This window comes from Lissotriton vulgaris, chromosome 11 (genome assembly GCF_964263255.1).
Source record: "Lissotriton vulgaris chromosome 11, aLisVul1.2, whole genome shotgun sequence".
NCBI classification, from domain to species: domain Eukaryota; kingdom Metazoa; phylum Chordata; class Amphibia; order Caudata; family Salamandridae; genus Lissotriton; species Lissotriton vulgaris.
In genome coordinates, this window is record NC_141699.1 from 209,756,668 (window position 1) to 209,773,497 (window position 16,830).

At 49.4% G+C, this 16,830-nt stretch overlaps 1 protein-coding gene across 2 annotated transcripts in view; it reads right to left on the minus strand.

Annotated features, from left to right (window-relative positions):
* The window catches only part of TRPV4 (transient receptor potential cation channel subfamily V member 4), a 619,663-nt gene that overhangs the window by 557,282 nt on the left and 45,551 nt on the right, over positions 1-16,830 (minus strand). Inside the window, exon 1 of one of the 2 annotated variants that reach the window (XM_086943118.1) lies at positions 10,855-11,305. The exons of the other annotated variant lie outside the window; for it this stretch is intronic. The gene's annotated coding sequence lies outside the window, so the exon portion shown is untranslated. Of the gene's footprint in view, positions 1-10,854; positions 11,306-16,830 lie in introns of those variants that run through there. 2 annotated transcript variants of the gene reach the window in all.

Sequence of the window (16,830 nt, forward strand, 5' to 3'; positions counted from 1 at the left end):
ATCCTGGATCATACCATAATCCAATATTTATCAAGAACTCCCTCATACTAAGGTCCACCATGGAAGTATCATCATTTCAGGGTGGGATGAGGATACCTATGATGGATCATGCCACAAAAGTGTGGGTGAGCATCTTCATATATGACATAATGTATAATACATGTTACCAGTTTGCAGCTGAATCACTGAATAGCCCTGTGCACCATCGCATTTTTGTATTTTGCCCGCGCTCACAACCTCTCATCCCCTTCAAAAACCAACAGGTGTTTTGTATTACCACTAACCACTAATGACCCAGTTCTCTTAACCCTGTAAGAAAAACCTCAAAAGAACAAGTTTAAAACTGAATTAAACATGTAAAGAGACAGATTTATGCCGCTGAAGGTTCTATGCACTAGTCTGCAGTGGCCGCATAGCCCACTAAGACATTGAACCAAGCTGTGATTTTATGACCTGCAGGTTACTTCAGGGTCTCTGCAACAGTCCCTTTTTTCAAGACATTTAAACGCAGATTACACACAGATATCTTCTGCGTTAGCTTTGTATAAACAGTGCTTGCATCACCCATTGTCCCTGTCAGCGCTGCCAATGACAGTACCAACACAACTACTAACCATCACACTCCTACAAGTACAATAAGACTGTTCCAGGCACACAACACTAGAAAACGGCGGCAGGTATAAGTCCCTTTTAATGTCTACTGAATCAATAAATGACTATTGTTCTGCTCTTTTCTAAATTAGACAGAGAGCACCACCATGTAGCAGACTGTCATAAGTGCTGGTGTTGACAATTAAGTGTTAGTGCCGAGCACCTGAAGCCACCAGCTCAAATTAAGCACTGGAAATGTTTTTCCTAGAAAATTGATAGATACACAAAGGTCTCTGCAGCAGGTATCTTAACGTCCAAACCGATCAATCTGTCAGCAAAAAGGTAAGCTGTGACAACTTTAATGTCATATTTCATATCTACTGACCGGAACAGTGGCTGGCTGTCAGTGACAGTAAATACTTTTAATTTGCAGTACTGGGTACAGCCGTACTACACAGAATTGCTGCCTCGCCCTGCAGCGCACAAACCCAACCCTGTGAACCATTAACTAGTCCAGATTTCAGGAATTCTAAGAAACATGCAAATAGTTGACTGTCCTAAATCCTAGGATGCAAAACGTCAAAACTTACCCTGCAGAACCATTTTGCACGAATTTGACAGCCAAAACCTCTGAAACCCCTGCAACGATTTGTGATCCAGCCCTGTCAAAGAGCGACAGGTGGGCACCTAGAGGTCAGTGCTTCACAGCACTACCAGAAGAGCTCAGCATGGAGCACTGCAAGGTTTTCAGTATTCCATGACTAAATATCTATTTCCGGATGGACAGCATATTTTGTCCTCCTACCACACCCCCGCCGCGTGCATTAAACAAGTAGATTTTTTGGGATGGAATATGAACCGAGATACACACAACATGCTTTCATACATTGACACGGATCACACATACATCTACATGAACACATAGAGCACCACAGATACAGGTATCTATGCACAGACAGAGCAACACAGACATTCATGCCCACACACAGTAAGCTGATTTACAGACATTGCCACACAAACAGACAAAGCACATTTGCACATATATGCACCCACAACCTAGCAACCTTACAGACACCGGCCCTCACAAACCCCCAGCAAATGAGGAACCCATACCCACAAGTCTACAGGCCACCATGCATTCACACAACCACATTGAGTGTCCTGGGCATATCGACAAACACACATTCTGGTACCCATGCACAGAGGTCAAGCCGCTGGGACTCAAAGATAGGGCGCACATACACACAGACACCCATGCAGTCAAATAGCACAGAACAGGGATGGACGGACATATGGACACATGATTCATGTCGACCTAATTCACCTTCATCAGAGAATACAGTATTTCGATGCAAAACAGCATATAGTATCGAGCCCCATTGAATCCCTGGCTACTTCTTGAGTGATGGAATACTCAGGGTTGCAAACCCATTCAGAGATCTAAGTGTGAAACGAAAGCAGGTGACGTCAATAAAACAAGCCTTGGGTGACGTAGAAAGGTCAGTAACACCTAATAGCCAGGGCCACTGGAATTATGTAGCAAGGAAGGGCCAGGTTATGTGGCAGGGCTGACTAAATTATGTATCAAGAAAAGACTAAGTATGCTGCATAATGCTGCACATTTGGAATAGTATTAGTTTCTTATTTTGTACTTTCTACACAGGTTAACATTTTATGGCAAAGGTTTCACGTCATTAGTACCAATTTACCCCCCAAATACAGCAATAAGCAACTAAAAGGGGTCCAATGAACGGTTGCAAAGAGCCCTCCGCTGGGCCGTAACATGTGTTGCTGCGGTGTATTTTTTTTTTTTTCCTTTTGAGCTCAAAATAATTTTTTTAAAATAAAATCTGCAAATTATACTGCAAGATTATATGGCAGCAGCACATCCATAACTATGCAGAAAACGCTGGAGCCACAAAATGGCATCATTCCAGTGGCCCTACTCATAGTTCACAATTCACATATCTGTTCTTACTCACGAGATACTTTGGCATCTGTAGGGCTCCCAAGCGATGGGTGGACAGTCCAAGCACACCCAGGGGACTAAGAGATGGAGGCAAACCTTGCCAAGCCATGAGGAATAGTAAGAGATGAGTGACAGGCCTGAGAAAGTCACTGAACAAGTGAGCATGGAGTGAGTATTATTACTGAGTGACTGATACAGTAGTGAGGTGGGTGACAATAAAGATCTGCTAATTCAGCGCCAAGGTAATTAATAGGATGAATCGGCACTTTGCATATATATGTTATGTTATGTTACGTATGCTGCATATTTACTAGTAGTGTACTAGAACCAGACAACACAATAGGAACAGAAGCCTCGGGTCTCACTGTGAAACTTGTTTGCACTGAATGGGAAGTGAATGGGTGTTGAATTCAAGAGGAGGAAGTGGTAGAAGAAAATAATTCTTGTTAAAAGTGCCTGTATAACCTTATGTGGAAATATAGGAGTGCGACAACATAGGCAAACCTGAAGACCGTGTGAAGCCAGTGGCTGAAGATCAGGCAGTACATGATGGAGCTAGGAGGGTTCACCGACTGTCACATTCTACACAGCAGACCATGCCATAGTTAGCTTTTAATCTTGAAGAAATAAATATTTGACTTGACAGTATGGACGGCTGGACCTTGGACTTAACTAGTTCTGGTGGGATTCAAGCTTTGTGTCTACTTAACATCTAACCCGTCTGCAGAAAAGATCACGTTCAACGTAGAGAAGGTAGGGGAGTATTAATGCCCATTCAGACCTTGGCATCTCGTTAGAGAAAACAGTTGGCAGAATGCTTTGATCACCATGTCATCTTTCCCTATAGTTAACAATGAGGTGCACTTCTAATGCCCATTCCATCCTTGGCCTCTTTGAATGGACTGCACTTTAAATGTTTATTTTAATTCAGATCCTGCACGTCTTTGTGACTGGTGTATGCCACAGTCAGGGCTACTAGAATGCTCCTTTGACAACTGGCAGCACTACCCAGCAGTGCGATATCCTATCATAACCACTTTTATGAGCCATTTAGTTCAGTTGGGTAAAGCGAAGCAAACAACAGCTGCAACTGCTGGAGTGCATTGAATAGTGAAATGAAAATCCTGCACTGGAAATGTTGGTTTCTAGCAAGTGTTTTTTGGTCTGGAAATCTCAGCGGCTCACTTTAATCAGCATGAATTAAATGGACCAGTTTTTGTTTTCTATGCCAAACATAAAGTAGATGTACACGAGGGCCTCCATTACCGGTTCACTGATGAAATGAAATGAAATGAATGAAACTTATATAGCGCACAACTTACCCTGGGGCATCTCAGCGCTTGCTTAGTGTAGTGAGCGCGCTAACGTGGTACGTCACGTGGCTATGTGACGTATGGCAACGTAGGGGCGCGAGGCGCGTAGTGCGGCGAGGAGAGCGTAGCGCGGCATTAGAGCGCGAGCAGGCTGAGCGAAGGACATGCTATGCGCTCCTTGTATGTTACGACTGAATAAAGAGAGTAACGCCGATACCTGTCTCCGAGAGTTATTGGGGGAGAGCATAGAACATCATTACAGTGGCGACGAGGGTGGGATCACGACCCACGACCCCCCACCACGCAAACTACGCGGAGAACGGCGGAACGGAGCGGAGTCTCTGTGGGAGCGAGGAAGGCCCGAGGGAACGCACAGCGACCACACCCTGACTGGGCACCACAAGGAGCGCGACGCAGCCAACAGCACGAGTAGCCGAGCACTGAGGGCACACGGCGACCAAGAGGGCGGAGAGCTGCTACACACCCGAAGCAGGAGACCAGCCACGGTCAAGGCCCGCAGGTAACCGCACTGGCTACCCCACCTGAACAGGAAAGGGCTGAAAGGAGCAGCCCTCCACCCTTACTCAACAAGAAGGAACAAGACAGTGCACCAGGGAGTCCGAGAAGCCTGGAAAACGCGCTGCCCACATCCAGGGGTGAAAGGATGACCACACAAGCGGGTTATGCGATAGCGCCAGTCCAGTTCCTTCCCAGGCCGGGGGAGCCACTCATGAAATGGGAGGACTGGAAAGAGTACATAGATAATTTCATAGAAGTGCTGGAAGACGAAAGTGAGGAGAAATTCAAACCGCCGAGAAAGAGACACATCCTGCTGCTAAACCTAGGCCCAGAAGGCCTGAGGATCTACAAAAGCTTGGTACCTAAGAAGAGAGAGACGGACGACGACGACGTGTATGCTCACGCAATGGAAGACCTGGAGGAACACTTTAAACCATCGGTATGTGTCTCAGTGGACAGGTTTAACTTCCAACAAAGGAAACAACTACCAGGGGAAACGGTGGAGGAGTATGTAGCGGCGTTAAGGAAACTGGCGGCCCCATGCAAGTATGCAAACTGGGAAAGCGAATTCATAAAAGACCAAGTGGTGATGCACACCACGTGCACGAACGTACAGGACAAGCTATGGGCGGCAGGAGACACCTCACTCAAGGACGTGCTGGTGATAGTCAAGAGAGCGGAACTGGCGCGAAGGTGCGCAGCGGCCACGAAGAAAGAGAACATGCCCAGCGGGGTGGTGAACAAGATAGACAATGTAGAGCCCTACAAAGATCACCAGGCGCGGAAACAGCCAGATAAGGGCCCGAGCAAATGGCAAAACAGCCCAAGCCACTCCGGCAAACCGACCGGAAGTAACAAACGGCCTTGCTACAGATGCGGCAGTTGGACGCACGAGGCGCACAACCGGAAGTGCCCTGCGCTTCGCGCCAAATGCATGTTTTGTGGAATCGTCGGCCATTATGAAAAAGTGTGCAGGAAGAAGGCCTCCAAAAACGCAGTCAAGTACGTGGACCATGAAGCGGAGGAGCCAAACGAGGTGACCGAAGAGGAGGTGGTCACTGTCCTCTGCATCTACGATGAAATCCTGAGTGTGAACGACCAAGGCCGAGGCACCGGCGGAAAGAGGACGATGAAGCCGATCATGGACATGATGATAGGGGGTGTGGAAGTCCAAGTGGTGGCAGACACAGGGTCACCCTACACCATAATTCCAAGAAAAGTATGGGAGGAGAAATTTGCTCCGCAACTGGGCCCCGAGCTGGATAAGCTGGACATACGCCCCGTCACGTATAATGGAGATCGAATCCCCATGGCCGGATGCAGAAAGCTGAACTTCGAGTTCAAAGGTAGGGCGGCCAGGTGTAAACTATACGTTTCCGAGAAAGGCCCTTCAGTCCTAGGGTGGCTCGACCAAGGTGACCTGGGGATCAAACTGGACCCAGGAGGCAAGGAGCAGATATTGATGACGGAGCCGGAAGAAGAGATGGACACGAACAGGTGGAGGAAGGGGTTCCCAACGGTCTTTGGCGGATCAGTAGGAAGGCTCGACAAATTCGCACACAAGATCATACTGAGAGAAGGAGCAGTGCCGGTAGCCCACAAGGTGAGGAACATTCCGTTGGCAGTGAGGGAAGACGTGAAGGAGGAGCTACGGCAGCTAAAGAAGAGGGGAATCATCGAACCGATCACCTGTGCCGAATGGCTGGCGCCGTTGGTGGTAGTGAAGAAACCCAACGGCAAGGTCCGTCTATGCGTAGACCTGCGCGAGTTGAACAAAAACATAGTGGTGGAGAAGTTCCCCCTCCCCCAGATAGAAGAAATGCTAGCCAGTACAAGGGGCATTCAATGGTACTCCACCATAGACTTAACATCGGCGTACCATCAGATCGCACTACACCCGGAGAGTCGCAGTTTGACATCATTCATAACTCCCTTCGGGTGCTATCGCTTCCGCCGCATGCCGTTCGGGCTAGCCTCGGCGGCTGCGGTGTTCCAAAAACTTATGCACCAGTTGTTCCAGGAGGTCCGGGGAGTTCAATACTTCCAAGATGACATATTGGTGATGGGTCGTGACAAAGCCGACCATGATAAGAAACTGGACACGGTATTGAGTATTCTGGAAAGGAAGGGCCTCACGGCAGAGTGGGCCAAGTGCCGCATAGGAATGAAAAAAGTGACGTACTTGGGCCACGAGATAAGCGCACGAGGAGTGACCCCCAAGAGGGAAAACGTGAGGGCAATCTGCGACGCACCCTCACCGGCCAACAAAGAAGAGGTCAGATCGTTCCTGGGCATGGCAGAATATTATGGGAAGTTCATAGAACATTTCGCCTCAAAGACCCATCACATGAGGTTACTAACCCGAGAGAACAGTGAATTCCGGTGGTCAGAGGAAGCCCAGCAGGAATTTGAGGGAATAAAAAGAGAAGTGGCAGGGGCGATCCCGCTACAGGGGTTTGACCCCCAAGGAAGCACAATACTCACAACGGATGCCAGTGATAAAGGACTGGGCGCAGTCCTCATGCAAGACCGCGGCCAGGGGAGAGTAGAAACAATATGCTTCGCGTCCCGCACCCTCAATGACACTGAAAAAAAGTACAGCGTGATCGAAAAAGAAATGTTAGCAGTGGTGTGGGCCATGTCCCGGTTTCGGCAGTTCCTGTGGGGCACCAGGTTCCGGTTGAGGACCGACCACAAGCCCTTGCTCAAGGTACTCACATCCAGCGGACACGCGGATGCAACGCCGAGGATCTCGAAAATGTCGCTCAAATTGATGGAATTCCGATATGATGTGGAGCACATCCCAGGAATTAAGAACAAGGTGGCGGACTACCTGAGCCGGGCGGCAGCGATGGAAACCAGCGTAGAATGCGGTGAAGCGGCGGAAGAGTGGGTTGCACTCACCGAAGACCTAGAAACGTCCATAAGCAAGCAGGAATGGAAGTTGGCCTACGAAGAGGACCCCGTTCTAGAAGAAGTGAAGGCACATATTGTACGGGGGTGGCCGGACAAAAGCAAGACAGGACGAGGTCTCATCCCCTACTTCGAAGTGAGAGAGGAACTGTCCATGGATGACCAGGGTGTATTTGTTTACAGAGGGGAGAGAGTCATACCTCCGGAAAAAATGATTGCCCGATTAATGGATATGTTACACGAAGGCCACCTGGGTGCTAGGAAGTTGAAACTAAGAGCCAAGCAGAACTATTGGTGGCCCGGAATGGACCTAAGAGCGGAAAGACACGTTCGAGAATGTCCGAGGTGCCAGGGCGCGGACAAAACACTGAAACCATTACGCCCTGCCCTGGGGAAAATAGCTCCTCCACAAAATCCGTGGGAGGAACTGTCCATAGACATACTAGGTCCGGTGCTAAATGCACAAGGAATACAGAAGTACATTTGTGTAATGATGGATCGCTATTCCAAATGGCCGGAATTGAAGATTGAGGAAACCATGGACACGGAAATGATAGTGGGCTTCATGGCAGAGACATTTGTGAGAGAGGGCATCCCAAAGTGTATCCTCAGCGACAATGGACCTCAGTTCCGGTCTGAGAAATGGTCTCAGTTCATGCAGAGAAACGGAATTGTGGCAAAACACACATCCATATATCATCCGGCGGGAAATGGCTTGGTGGAGCGTTTCAATAGAGTGGTGATGGGCTCGATCCAAGCGGCGATTTCAGACAACAAAGACTGGGAAGCAGAGATCTGGCACATGGTGTGGGCGTACCGGATAACGCCCACGAACACTGGTTACAGTCCCTTCCAGATCCTTAGAGGCCGGGAGCCCTTCACTCAGGACAACAGAATATGGAAAGAAAGAGTAATTAAGAGCGAGTGGTCACCGGCAGTGGTGCAAGCCAACCTGGAGAGAGCACAAGCGGTGTACACTAAACACTACGACGCACGGAGGAATGTAAAGGACACAGCTTTGGAAAAAGGAGAATGGGTGAGAGTAAGACTGGCCACATTGCAGAAAAAGGGGGAAAGTAAATACAGCAAGCCCCTACAAGTAGTGGAAGTCAAGGGCAGGGCGGCCTTGCTAAGTGACGGCAATGTGTGGTCACAGGACCGCATGGCCAGATGCAACAAAATACTCCGCTGGAGAGGTAATGGAAATGAAGGAGGAGAGAACAGCAATGATGACCCCTGTGAGTATGGGGGAGAGGATCTAGACATTGGCGAGAGAAGACAAGAGGAACAAGAGGCGAGTGGGGAGCAGCAGATTGAAGAGGACAGAAATCAGAGAGAGACTAGCGCGGCTGCGCTAGGTGCTGGTCAAGGAGAAGCAACAACAACCGCCCCATCCCCGGTAAGACTGACGAGAAGGGGCAGGGCGGTGGTCCCACCAGCGAGGTTCAGAGACTATGACATGAGCCAGGACTTGTACATATAGTTGTTGGAAAAAGGGGAGATATGTAGTGAGCGCGCTAACGTGGTACGTCACGTGGCTATGTGACGTATGGCAACGTAGGGGCGCGAGGCGCGTAGTGCGGCGAGGAGAGCGTAGCGCGGCATTAGAGCGCGAGCAGGCTGAGCGAAGGACATGCTATGCGCTCCTTCTATGTTACGACTGAATAAAGAGAGTAACGCCGATACCTGTCTCCGAGAGTTATTGGGGGAGAGCATAGAACATCATTACACTTAGGGAACCCGTCCTGGTATTCCCCTGTGAGATAACCCTGGCAGGGTATCCACAAGGTGAAAGCCAGGCATCCCACCGCGAGGGGCCGTTGTGGAGATTAAGCAAGCTATTGCTTAGTGTGAACCCGTGAGTCGAGAAGGCACCGGAGCGAGAATTAACGAGTCCGTGGAATTTTGTGCCCAAGACCCGCCGAGGCGGGGAATTGAACCCTGGTCCCGGGCCGAACTCCAGCTCCAGGTCTGCCGCCTCTAACCCCTGAGCCACACTTCTCCACAACCACCTGTGTGGAGCAAGTGGTAAATATTTGGGGGGGGGGGGGGGTATTTGTTTTGCCTGTGAGGATTTGGATGGGCAGTTCTCCTTTTACTTCAACCTGAGGTATCTTCTTCTGTTGCCCCCATGTGGGTCTAATAATTCTAAGTCCGGACACCTATAGTTGCCTGGACCAGTTTCCTTTCCTGGATACCACTTCCGGCACCTCGTGATGGAGCCCTCTGTGGTAAGCTTCACTTACTGGGACTTGTTTCACTGCTCTTGTGTGTGATTTGTCTGACTATAACGTTGCACCATATATATTAGGAATCTAGGCCATAATTAGGGTATACGCCACAACTGGCTCGCTTTTTCAGTTATGGCATCGGCATCAGGGTGGGGACCAGGGCGGGTGGCAGGACTACTACTAAGTTCATTTTTAAAAACTATAACTAAGTAAATACCTCTCACTGCAGTGATTTAATATGTTGTACTAAGGTGAAACATCTCCACGCGTTAAACACGTGTATTTTAATTTTCAAGGGACTACATCATATTTTTACACGTTTGTTGCATGATTTACATTCTGCACATTTTCACGGCTCGGCTCGTCCACAGGCTCTTAGAGCCAAGCCAGACCCTTGCCTCGGCTCTCCTTGTAATGTTGTTGTCTCAGTCACCTCAAGTTAAGAATGTAGACAATGTTAATGCTGGTGAGCGTACAACAGAAGGCACAATTCATAAATAAATGCTGGTGCAAGCAGTCCACGCTCTCGGCCCTATGAGAACACACAAGTGCCAAAGGAAAATCATATGTTGGCCAAACAGTACGGAGTTGAACACAGGAGGAACATACAGCAACGCTGCCACCGTGAGCAGCCCCAGCCCGCCCCGCCTCCCTTCCCCACTCCGGCACTTGTTGAAACCTGCTTCCCGCAGACAGCAGCACTTCCCCCGGGGCTGAATCCGCACACGGGGAGAGTGGAGCTCTCCGGGGCATTTCCCTTTTATAAAACATTCACTAAAGCAGAACACTTGATGTGTGCGCACACACACACACTCTACAGTCTTGCACGACCTAGAAGATGTCACGGTTCAACACACAAACGACTGACTTCACAACAGCGGCCAAAGAGAAACAGAAATAAAAGTCACACGGGCGCCAAGACTTCGGGACTGGAGCAGAACAGAATAACTGGGCGAGAGGGCAGCTCTTGTGCCACTTGCTATGCACTGCACACTGCACACCAACTACCTGACGCGGCACAAAAAGATGTGAGACGAACGAACAAACTTCTGCGAAGCGCTCGCCCCGAATACATCCCTGGGTTGGCGTTACAAAAGAGGTCTATTGAAACGGCAGACGCACCGTGTGATATCGGATATGGCAAGCGCAGGGGGGGGGGCAGGTATGGGAGTCGACACACAGGGTCACCGATCCAGAGAGCACCTTCACTCCAAGGGCTAAGCTACAGGCAGCTGACAGCCAGTGTAGTGTGCGCGGCAGCGGCCCTTCTCTCTACCCGGTACCCGTCCCACACCTGCGGTACCTGCTCCGTCCTTACCGGGACTGCGGGCTCCGGAGTCCTGACCATCTACCTCCGGACGCCAGGCTGGCTCGGGGCTGCTCCACGTCGAGCCGAGAGCTGGTGGGAAGCTCCGCCGGTACGGGCTGGCTGCACACGGGCGGCCTGTGATGTGTCAGGGGAGGAGGCGCCGCTGCTGCCGTGCTGTGCCCGGGGAGCTCCCTTCAGTCCGTCTGTAACGCGCCTCCGTCCGCTGACTTACTGCTAAACTTCCCTCCGCCTGCCTGCCTCCCCTCACACCACCACCAGCAGACCACCTCCTGCTTCCTGAGCAAACACCACGCCTTCCGAGGCAGACCCCCGACAAACACAGGCCTGTCTCCAGAGCTGGGCTCCAGCCGGCAGGAAGCGCCTCTCCCAGGGTGACCACCCTTAGCAAATAAGGTCCCACGGGTCCACCCGGTCTGCCGCCTTCCCACCGCATCTGCACTCACAGGCTCGGCCCCCACCCTTGCCATCGGTGATTCTGCCCCCCTGTGCCACATGGCCCGCCCACACACCACCTGTTGCCGCCACACTCCACAGAAGAGCACCCCCGCACCCCCCCCCCAGTAATAGGACGTGTCCTTCGTTTCTCTCTCTCCCTGACCCTTTCTTTACCCTATGTCACGACTCCCGTCCCTGTCTCCAAATGCTTGTACCTCTCACTGTCCACCTGTCCATCACTTCCTCCCTTCTTTCTGCGTGTGCCCTGACCTGTTAACCATGCCACTGTCTGTCCCTCTCCCAATGTCTGCCTGCCCCTTACGCCTCTGTCCATATTTCTCTTTCTCCTTCTACATGTGTCCCCATCGTTCTCTCTCTGTCCATATGCCCCTCCTTGTCTCTCTGTTCCTGTCCTCCTATGTCCCGGACTCTATCTGTCTTTTCCTGTCCTGGACTCTGTCCTTGTCATGGTCCCACTGCCACCAATGGGGACATTTGTACAGAAATGCGTTTCTCTGCGCTTGTCCCTCTCCCTGTCTCTTCCCGATCCCTGTATCTCTGTCCATCATTTTCTGCCCCATCGTCCATCGTCTCTATCATTCTGTCGCTGCCCAACATGCACTTGTCTGCCTCTCTCTGTGTTTGTTTCCCCGTTCCTGCCCTGTCCCTAAGTCTCTTTCTCTTTCAGCATGCGTCCCTGTCCCCATGCTTCTGTCCCTGTCACTCTCTCTCTGTCCGTATGCTCCTGCGTATCTCCTGTCCCTGTCTTCCTGTCCCTATCTTCTTTTTTTCCTGTCCAAATCCATGTCCTTGTCATAGTCTCTCTGACACCAATGGTGACAGTATTGCAGACTTTGAAATTTGGGTTTGAAAACACACTATTACATAAAAAAAACACTTACCTTGGAAAATAAATACTGCCAAATGTGAACAGGAGCCGAGGCCCGTTTCTGCCCCCCTGCCCCCTCCTCCCACCTAAGGACGTGAGGGTTATTTTTTTATCTCTCCTGATTCTCCTAAACACGGGGAGAGATTTCAAAGCAATTGGCCGTGGTATTTTTAGCCACCCCCACATTGCTCAATGGCTAGAGGGGACACTACCTCTCGCTACCTATATCTTTGTCTGATGTTGATAGAGCTGCAAGCAACTATAATGATTGGATAGACTCTGCCTGTAAGAAACTGGCGCCTAGTAAGCGGTACATTCTCAAGCGCTCAGCGCTGTCAGCCCCCTGGTACTCTGAAAACGTAAAAAATCTTAAATTAGAATGTAAAAGGTTGGAGAGAGTGTGGAGGAGTGAGTATAAGGCCTCTGATAAAGAGGCCTACAAACAGGTCCTGGCCAGTTATAAGAAAGTGTTACGTGAAACTAAAGAGGCTTATTTTGGAAGACAAATTAGAAGCGCTAGCTCTTCATCTAAAGCCTTGTTTGAAACCATCTCTACACTTACCACTGTCCCCAGCCCCAAAATTGAAAGTAGCCCTGAATTGTGTGAGACGCTGTCCACTTTCTTCCTACAAAAGGTTGAAAATATTTTATCCTCTTTCAATCCCACATCTAACGTCACCGATGAGGCGTGGCCTTTTGTAAGCACGGAGCAGAATGGACATCCCCCCAGATTTGATTATTTTGCTCATTTGGAACAGGCTGGAGTCACCACACTTATATCGGAGATACGGTCCGGCTCCCCTTCAGACCCCTGCCCAGTTTCTGTGCTGAAAGCAGTTCCAGATATTATTGGGGAAGCTCTCACCCCTTTGTTTGCCTCTATATTTAATATTGGTCAGTTCCCAGGCCTCTGGAAGACTGCTTCCATCTTGCCTTTTTACTTAAAAAATCCAATTTGGACCCTACAGATCCGAATTACTATAGACCTATCTCTCGTCTTCCCTTTCCGGGTAAGATGATTGAAAAGGCCATGAATAGTCAACTCAGTGGGTTCATTCAGTCTCATTCCCTGCTAGTAAGCATGGGCGGAAAATCCGTTACGCTCGCGGATTTTGCGGATTTTCGGTAAATTCGCAATCCGCGAGATTCGCGAATTTCCCGCAAAATCCGCAAATCCGCGAGCAGCGGATTTTATGACTTGCTCGCACTGTTCGCGTGAGTTCGCGGCTTCCCAGTTCAACTTCGCGCCCCGCGAATAAGCGCTAAATTGCAGAAATACGATCTTAGCAAAACTGAAACTACTTACCAGGTTCAAAAGTTCAAGCTCATCATTAGTAGCCATTTCCTGTAGTGCTTCCTGAGGGGCCCCTCCAGAGTTCAGTTGCCTACTTGCAACTATTATGTGACCCTGCTCTGACCCTCAGAATAGTTACACAAAGGTCCTGAATTACAGCTAAGGCAGACAAGCAGGAGCCAGGCTGGAAGTTCAAATCCAGTGACACATTAATCAGCCCCTAATTCATTATTGTCAGTTGGGACAGGGCAGGTGTTGTAACTAATTTTGCAACAATGAAAGCACTTAGCAAGTGCAAAAGATCACTAATCAGGAAGCACTAAGGAAGCAGGTGCCAGCTAAAAAAATATTCAGCCCCAAATTAATTCAGGTCACTTGAGGCAGGGAAGGTGTGCTTTGCTTTGCCACAATAATGTACACTGGACAACCAGAGGGTGCTGTGATGAAACAGAGGGTGGCATGGGTGGGCCAGAGGGTGGCATGAGTAGTCAGAGAGTGGCAGTGGTGACAGAGAGTGGCAGGGATGAAGAAGAGTGTTCCAAACAGGCTGGACACGTAGAAACAACAAGTTCGCAAAACTTGCGACCCGACCGGTAAGTTCGCGTTTGCGAAATTGTACAAAACCCTCGCGAACTGGCAGAAACCCGCGCGAACACAAAAAAAAAATCTGCAAATTCGCGAGAATTCGCGGATTTTGCGGATTGCGAGTTCGCAAATCCGCAAAATTCGCGAACACGAGATTCGCAAAATTCGCCCATGCTTACCTGCTAGACTCCACGCAATTCGGCTTTCGGCCGTAACACAGCACCGAGCTGGCGTTAATCAAATCTACTGAAGAAATTAGATAGGCTCTTGATCAGGGTGGGGCTTCCATACTCCTTATGCTGGACTTTTTGGCCACATTTGATATGTTCCATCATAAGGTTTTGATGGACCGGTTATCGGCGGTAGGAGTCGGTGGCAAAGCATGGGACCTTTTGGATTCCTTTCTGGCGAACAGGATACAAACAGTGGATCTTGGTAATGACAGCTCCAAGCCTTTCTCTCTTCCCTGTGGAGTTCCACAGGGCTCCTAGCTCAGCCCGACCCTATTTAATGTGTATGTTGTCCCGCTGGCTCTTCTGACAATATCTTGTGGCTTTCAGCTAACCTCATACGCCGACGATACACAAATTGTGTTATCTATTCAAAAAGGCAAGGAGGCAGAGACCAGCTTAAAATGCCATAACTGCATGCAGGCAATCGCCGCCTGGATGGCGTCAAATTGCCTGAAACTTAATGCAGGTAAAACCGCGGTTATTCTCTTTGGGAACACAGCACATTTGTGGACCCCTGACTGGTGGGCAGATACAATGGGTGCACTTCCCACGCCGGTTGGCAGGGCGAAAAATCTTGGAGTGATTGTGGACTCTAAATTGGCATACTGTGATCAGGTCAGTAAGGTTGTCTCCTCCTGCTTTCTCATCTTGCGTACTCTGCGCAAAATAAAATTCTTTCTTCCAGCCGAAAGCATGAAAATAGCCATCACGGCGCTCATACTATCACGTCTGGACTATCGCAACAGCCTCTTCATTAACATCCAGAAGAGACAGCTGGCTAGGCTCCAGACAGTGCAGAATGCGGCAGCCAGACTGCTATTGGGGATTCCTAAGTTTGCTTCAGTTAGGGCAGGACTTAAAGCCCTCCACTGGCTCCCTGTTAAATCCCGGATCCAATTCAAGGCCATGTGCTTAGTCTTTAAGTCTCTTAATGGTCTTGGCCTTGACTTCCTTAAGCAATCTATTCAATGGTATGTCCCAGGAAGAGCTCTGCGCTCCATGCAGGCTAAACAAGTTTCACTTCCCCGCTTTAACAAACAGAACTGGGGCGGTAGAAGCTTCCGGCTTTGTGCTGCTAAAGCCTGGAATTGTCTTACTTTTTCATTAAGGAATTCGACAGAGCTGCTGTCGTTTAGGAAAGGACTAAAAACCTGGCTTTTCAGTTAATTGATTCCCCCCACGGAGTTTGCCACAGTTTCTTCAGCAGGTAGTGCATAGCGCCTGGACATCTGAGGAGTGGAGAAGTGTGGCTCAGGAGTTAGAGGCGGCAGACCCGGAAGCTGAGATCAGTCCTGGACCAGGGTTGAATTCCCGGCCTTGGCGGGTCATGAGCTCAAAAATTCCACGGACTCGATAATTCTCGTTCCGGTGCCTACTCGACTCACGGGTTCACACTCTGCGACTCTGGGCAATAGCTTGCTTAATCTCAACTACGGCTCCTCGCGGCGGGATGCCTGGCTTTCACCTTGTGGATACCCTGCTGGGGTTATCTCACAGGGGAATACCAGGACGGGTTCCCAAGGCAAGCGCCTTGATGCCTTCGGGTGATACGTGCGCTATATAAATCGCAATACATTTACATTTACATCTCAGGGTAACAGCGTGCTCTAAAAGTCCCATTAACATTAACATTACCACTAGGGGGTTAAAGCGCTCACCTTGCCAATGGCAAGGGGGCATCATTTTCTAACTGCTTTCGCATTGCCAAGGATGGCTATCTTCTGTGTCCCATTGCCCCCGAGGAAGACAAGGGATAGATTTGCCCCCTCCCAACCCCGCATTGCCCAACGGGTGCAGTGGGGTTAAAAATGAACAAATAAAGGAGTAGGCCACTTCCAGATGCCCTGCTCTTCATGGCCCCTGAGATGCTGAAATGCTGCAGGCCACGAACCAGTGGGTGGGCCAGCTCGCAGCTTCCCCCGGAGCTGAGTTCATCGTTGAAGAACTGTGAGCTGCCCCCCTCCTCGATGGGGGGCAGCATTGTGCGAGGCCCGAGACAAGGGTCTGGTTAGGCTCCTAGAGCCCGTGGCCGAGCCCTGAACATGTTTGCTATGTACATCATACAACAAATAGCCCGCAAAGTATGATGAAGTCTCTTCAAAATTCAAGAGTGTATTTTTTAAACATTTGGGCGCTTTGACATTAATAAATCGTTTTATAGCACTGCACTAAGACCTGTTTATTAAAAGTGATAATTGTTAAACATGAACTTTTATTGAACTAAGAGGCAATACAGTTCTCATGTAAATTCAGTATGTGGTCCAGATTATTGTGGAGCAACATTATATAGTCTATGAAATCAAACACAAAAGGTTTTGTACACCTGGTATCCTGACCCGACACAATTGAAAGTACTTTCATATGCGATAACGAAGAAAATATGAATGAAGAGAAAGGAGTTTTGGTGAAAAAGAGTATTTGTCTAAAATAACACAGTTTAAGCTGAATTTACAAAGCAGCCAGTAAATAGGTATCTGTCTTTACTCACAGAGCGTGTTCTTTTTACCTCTTTGTGCATTTTTCTTCAG